Source organism: Pocillopora verrucosa, chromosome 5, assembly GCF_036669915.1.
Source record: "Pocillopora verrucosa isolate sample1 chromosome 5, ASM3666991v2, whole genome shotgun sequence".
Classification (NCBI taxonomy): Eukaryota; Metazoa; Cnidaria; class Anthozoa; order Scleractinia; family Pocilloporidae; genus Pocillopora; species Pocillopora verrucosa.
This window is the reverse complement of record NC_089316.1, coordinates 19,020,111-19,026,908: the sequence shown is the minus strand read 5'-3', so window position 1 is coordinate 19,026,908 and position 6,798 is coordinate 19,020,111. Positions and strand designations below refer to the sequence as shown.

At 36.1% G+C, this 6,798-nt stretch overlaps 1 pseudogene; it reads left to right on the top strand.

The window, feature by feature from the left end:
- Positions 1–3,455: 3,455 nt before the first annotated feature.
- The window catches only part of LOC131784653 (tetratricopeptide repeat protein 28-like), an 84,945-nt pseudogene continuing 81,602 nt past the window's right edge, over positions 3,456–6,798 (top strand).

Below are 6,798 nucleotides of genomic sequence, written 5' to 3'. Positions count from 1 at the left end.
TTGTCTAAGGCAAGAAATTTCTAGTAAAAATAATGTTAACGAAAAGTCTCTGACAGTGTTTGAGGCAACTGAGCTTGACTGTTCCAAGGTTTTCTAACAAAGGCAACCAGTAATGTAGGTTAGGGAAGTAACTTGTGTTCATAACTAACAAAGTTCTTTAAGTATAGATAACAATGTAATTATTGTTAATTATTGTGGAAGTTGTGTACCAAGGAACAGCTAATGAATGTTTGATGATTTTGGTACATCAGTGAGACATTAATTTGCATCACAGTAAAAATATTTTATGATGATGGAATCCAAGATTCCTATGAGGTTAGAAAGCAAATCTGTGATATGAGTACATTGGATTAATTGGCAATTTCCATTTCACATAATTGACTGCTGGTTCATGACAAAATCCATATTAATGTAGTTAGTTTGAATTATAAATTTCATGATCTTTAAGTTATAAACATATACATGTATGTATATCTCTTGGTAAGTTTTGTATAACACACCTTTTATTGAGCCAAAGTTTTAAGCCTCTGAAATTATTCGTTTTCTTAAAACCTTTACATTCAAGGTATTGAGGATTTCTTAGAATTCATGTGGACCTCAGGGTATTTAAATTGCCTCAAATTCAATTCCCAGAAATTCCCAAGAATTCCACCCTTCTTAAATTATAGGTAGTTTGTATAGCTGAGAATTCCCAGAAATTCCCAAGAATTCCACCCTTATTAAATTATAGGTAGTTTGTGAAGCTGAGAATTCCTAGGAATTCCAAGGAGTTCCCAGAAAACTGGAATTCATTTTGCAAGGGTCATTTGCATAATTGGGAATTTTTGAGTATTCCTAGGAATTCCCAGAAAACTCGGAATTCAGTTTGCAAGGGTCTGTCAGCTAAAGAAATCACAGAAGCACAATTATATAATTGATCCTTTATCTATACACATGCATTCCCTATTGTCTGTTTTTAACCCTTTAAACTTTAACATCAATATATATGCTCAACAATCAAGAGCTTTTTTTTTGTTAATAATCATTTCCCCTATTCTCATGCCTTAATGTTTAATTAAGGGATGATATTGTAAGGTGAAATTAGTTCCAAGTTACTATTTGGGGTTTGAGTAGTAGAGTGAGTTAATGTTCAAATGATAGAAAACCTAGTGTGCCTGGCCTTTTTTTACTTGCAAACAAGGTGTTAGTAAAATAGGGATTCTTATCATTAAAAAATATATCATATTTTTTCAATTTTTATCTCTCTAAAGTTTTCTTCTTATTTGATGATTTATTTTTGTTGCAGGCAAAGAGAATTTAAGTATAGAGACTTGAAAAAGGAGAACTGCACCTATTGCAGCAAAGTTCAGAGACAGAAGATGTCATGGTGGGCCCACTCCCTTTTTGTCTGGAATACTTGAAAAGAATGTATTGGGAGTCTCTGTGCTCATTTTGAATTTGACTATTTTATAGTCTTTTTAATTTGTTTTGATTTTTTAGTTACTTGGAAAAACTAACCTTTTAGAATTGATGAATTAAAAGCAAATTATGGTCAATGTGAATATGTGACAATTACTCATACTTAGTATAAAGCTTACTCTTAAATGGTGACCATTTTATGATTCCATTTTACAATTCCACTTTTAGTCACCCCAGATATGGTAATGTCATTTCCTTTGTACATTTCCAGTTTTCAAAAAGTGAGATTTTATTTTAAAACTGAAATAGAAGGCAATGTGCTGGGTAGTTGAACCCATGAATGTTCTACCCCAGAAATATCAGGCATTGAAAAGATTACTGGGTATATGATCATGAAAAAGTCAGGTTTCACTTATTGGTTGCTTGTTTTCAAACTTTTAAATTCTGATCATGACACTTGGTTTTCATCTGAAATCCAACAGCTTTAATATTTGTGTCTCAGTGTCTCCATCCTCTGTTGCTGAGATGTCAAAGTGGCAGTTCCACTGTGTGATGCTGATAATAATTTGTTTCTTACTGTGGCTCTCTTTGCTGAGCTTTTGAAAAGAGCATGTTATTAATTAAAAATACTCATGGCTCATTTCACCTCAGTTAGTTCTTGTAACAGAAAGGAGTACAAAACCCCACTTACACCCCAACACACCACAGGAAGCTCAGGCTTGAACAATAAGAGTCTGCCTGTAAATATTTAAATACTGTATATAAACTGCTGCTCATAAGTGCCGCCCCCCCCCCCCCCCCCCCCCCACATAAAAGCCCATCAATAGCTTTTCTTGTTTTTGTAATATCAAAGTAGGAAAAGCCCTCAGGCTGGTGCTGTGACTTGAACATGAAAATTTCAGTGATAGAAGAGCAAAGATGAACTTCAAGAGAAAAGTCTGAACTTAAGTTTTTTTTTTTATGTACCAGTTTTGTTTGTGTTGCTAGTATTAATTCTGTTCCCAATGTATTGAAGCTAATTTGAGTTATTATGACTTTTTAAAGCTGAATTAAAAGCGAGTAAATGCTAAACGTATTTTGATCAGCACACTATAGCCTTTTCTTTTCCAGTTTTGCGACCCCTCAGGTATAAGCCCTTCTGTTTATAAGCCCTCCTAAAACCCTTACGAAATGTATAACCCATGAGCTTACAGTATGCTAGGCTTGTGGAACTTTAAGGATTTGCATCAGAAGGGATGGTCGTATTCTCAACTCAAAAGTTTGACTCTGTTCTGATTAGAAACAAAGTTAACACCCCTCTTTTTTCGAATTTTCGAGGCTGCTTTGAAGCCAATTAGCTTGCTGTTTAGAGAGGTAAGAGAGGGAATAAAAACTAGTTATACGACCGTAAAGCAGCCCAAAAGAAACTCACAAGATTCAACTGAAAAAACAACATAGAGACAAGTGAAGCCTGTTTTTATTCAAAACTATTTCAAATTTCTAGCTTAAAAATGCAACCGGTTCATTCTCGGACAAATCCCCACATTTCGCTCGTCGGCTAAATCAAGGAGGCTCACTGTGCGAACTTGGACTACCTGTGGACCCAGTCACGCATTCAGTGTGCAACTTTAAAACAAGAAAAGGGTAGGATTCTCTTGAATGCTTCATTTATTTTAATGGGTAGTGAGAATAGGGGAGGGGGGGAGGGGCTGATGTTAGCCTTAATTCTTGTCACGGACTTGGTTGATGGAAATATGCAAAAGAGGGATCAGGAAATCGTGACCATCGACTTTAACTCGCCCGGTCCTTTGCTTCTCTCTATTCTTACTTTGGGAAAATTTATCGGTTTGACTTATCTTCGGACAATCATGAAAATGACAACGATTTAACAAGATAAACGCAAATCAAATTTACCCACTAAATAAATATACGGATCAGAGGAATGTAAGCGTAAATTAAGGCAAAGACCTCAACAAGTGGTCGCGTGACAGTAAGGAAATTTAAATTCCGTTGCCAAGTCATGTGATTATTTGAATTAAGCTAACGTCACGATTACATATTTAAACTCTAGGAATCAAAGGAAGCGATCAATCGAAGGTCATTGGTCTTCCGCCTCTCGACTTGCTGAATTTCTCGATTGTAAAAGTGCTATACAGTTATCTACAAATCATTTAGTTTTACGCCTTAGTCGAGAGAAAAAAACTTTAGCTGTGGGTGAATTTTCCCAAGAACTTCGAGTAACGGATTGGTTGATCCTTACCTCTGCGTTCCAGGTAAGACTAAGTGCAGTAGTATAGAAGATATTTTGATGACGGTCGTTGTTTGCCAGTACCTCCAATTGCAGAGATGTCCTGAACAGCCTGCTTCAGTATAACTATCATCTTGTATACAGTCGTTTGTAATTCTAATAAATACCAAAAGCGAAGCAAGATTAAGTGAGTCGAGTCTGACGATAACGTAAGGGTTCAGGATGTTCGATAAACTTCGAGCGCGAAGTCGTTACCTTTCGTTTTATCAGAAATCTCTATGATAAACTTCTGAGCGCATGAACTATTGTCAAAATCTTTGGAAAGAGACGTACTTGTGAAAAGATCGGCTCGGTAGCTCGCTATGCTGGCATGTAAACCATTTTCAGAACAAACTAAGCGTGTCATGAACTCAAGGAAGCGAGGTGTTGTTATGTTGATCAAGCGTTGCAATACTTCCGTAGGTTGCTTGTCTTCGCAAATCTATCGCTTTTGTCTCTCTTGTCGGCTGTTAAGCATGTTTAACGCATGTAATGAGTGTGTTTCACGTTGTGTAGACGTTCATAATTTGATTTGACCGTTTATACACTCACATCGACTCGTATTAAAGAGTTTACAAATTGACTCGGTTTTAAAAATATTTCGCCATGTTTTCTGTAAGAGCTTTAGGTAAGTGGCACCAATAGATATAATCAAAGGACGCGGGGGGAAACTTCTAAATCAGAGTAATCGAGAGGGCATCCCTCTTTCTTTCTCTGGAATATTGATTGTGTTAAATCCACGTCATGACTTTCATTTTCATTTTCACCTAATGAAGGAAATTCCCTCTGCCTCTGGTCGCTTTCAGCTGGGAATTTTCCTTTTTATATTTACGGCTATTCAAATTGAGCTGCAGCTAAATTCTTTAATTTGAACTTAAGATTGTCATGTAAAGCATGAAATCACGGAATAAAGCTTATTAGAGATTAAGGTGTGCAAAGAAACCTCCGATTTTTTCTTTTGTATTGTGGCTTGTTCAACTGATAAATTTGGAAAATAAACTGATCGCTGAAGCGCTCCGCGAAGACAAATAATATTTTATTTGTGTTCTTTTTCAGTTAAGGAGGTTCCTCAAAGCAAGAGAGGTCACTATTGTGAACAAGACAGCTCTTCAGGTTTGGAAACACTAAATATGAACATAAGCTCTTCTCTGCAATGAAATCTTTCATGCTTAGAGTAGAGCTACGCTGATTTGCAAATTAACTGTAAATACTGATAATGACATTAGATTTTGTTTAAAATTAAAATTAGTACAACAACATGAAGATGGAGAGACAAGAAACTTGTTTATGTTTAAAATATTGCATGGCTTTGAAAGCCATTAACTAGAGCCTAACCGGAAAAAACTGCGAGCTAGTCTGCTGTCATGCATCACTGGACATTAATAGATTTTGTCCCATTCACAACAAAGCATAAGCATGTTTGAAAGCTGTTTTTTCAAACATTTCTTCATACAGGAGCTGCTCTTACCAATGTTTGTCGACTTCAAATGTAGTACATATTGAATCCTACGTAAAATTCAGTTTTTTGGTTATCTCTTTTCTTATTTACATTCGATTAAGCCCGGTTTAGAGGAAGTTTATTTCAACGAAGTTTATTTCGCTACGCAAACTTTCTCTGTTACCACTAGAACACAGAAAGTTATTGAAAGACTGGTATTTATTTCTAATGATAATCGGAGTGAGTGAAGTCCTATACGCCACTTCCGAGGTTCAATGATCTGGTGCCGAAATTACGGAACAAGGACGATGCTAAGAGCAAAGTCGCATCGTTACTTCTTACCTTCGTTTGGTCCTTCGGGAAAAAAATTCGATGAGAAACACCAGAGCGCTAAAACTGTTCTCAAAACCTTTGGAAAGAGACGTACTCGTGAAAAATTCGGCTCGGGAGTTCGCTATGCTTGCATGTGAACAATTTTCATAACAAACTAAGCGTGTCGTGAACTCAAGGAAGCAAGGTGTGTTGTGTTGATCAAGCGGTTGTAATATTTCCGTAGGTTGCTTGTCTTCATAAATCTTCCGCTTTTTATTTCTCTCTCATCCGCTGTTAATCATGTCTAACGCAGGTAAGTGTGTTTCACATCGTGTAGACGTTTATAATTTGATTAGACCGTTTATACAGTCACATCGACTCGCATTAAAGAGTTTACAAATTCCTCGGTTTTTTATTTCCCCATGTTTTCTGTAATAGCTTTAAGTAAGTGGCACCAATAGATATAATCAAAGGACGCTGGGGTGAAGCTTCCGAATCACTGTAGTCGAGAGGGCATCCCTCTTTCTTTCTCTTGAATATTGATTGTGTTAAATCCAAGTCATGACTTTCATTTTCATTTTCACTTATTGAAGGAAATTCCCTCTGCCCTCGGTCGCTTTCCAGCTGGGAATTTTCCCTTTTTATATTTATGCCGATTCAAATTGAGCCGCAGCTAAATTCTATAATTTGAAATTAAGATTGTCGTTGTAAGGGGTAAATTATCAGGGAATGAAGCTTATTATAGATTAAGGTGTGCAAAGAAAGCCCCGATTTTTTCATTTGTATCTTGGCTTGTTTAACTTGAACTTCAATTGATAAATTTGGAAAAACGAACTCATCGCTGAAGCGCTCGGCGAAGACAAATAATATTTTATTTGTGTTCTTTTTCAGATAAGGAGGTTCCTCAAGGCAAGAGAGATCACGATCGTGAACAAGACAGCTCTTCAGGTTTATAAACACTAAATATGAACATAAGCTCTTCTCTGCAATGAAATCTTTCATGCTTAGAGTGGAGCTACACTGATTTGCAATTGTAAATACTGATAATGACATTCGATTTTGTTTAAAGACGTTTTATAATTTGATTAGACCGTTCAGCTCTTCAAGTTTGAAAACACTAAATATGAACACAAGCTCTTTTCTGCAATGAAATCTTTCATGCTTAGAGTAGAGCTACACTGATTTGCAACTGTAAATATAATATGACAGATTTTGTTTCAAGACGTTTTAAATTTGATTAGACCGTTTATACAGTCACATCGACTCGTATGAAAGAGTTTTACAAATAACTCGGTTTTTTTATTTCGCCATATTTTCTGTAAGAGCTTTAGGTAAGTGGCACCAATAGATATAATCAAAGGTCGCTGGGTGAGGCTTCCAAATC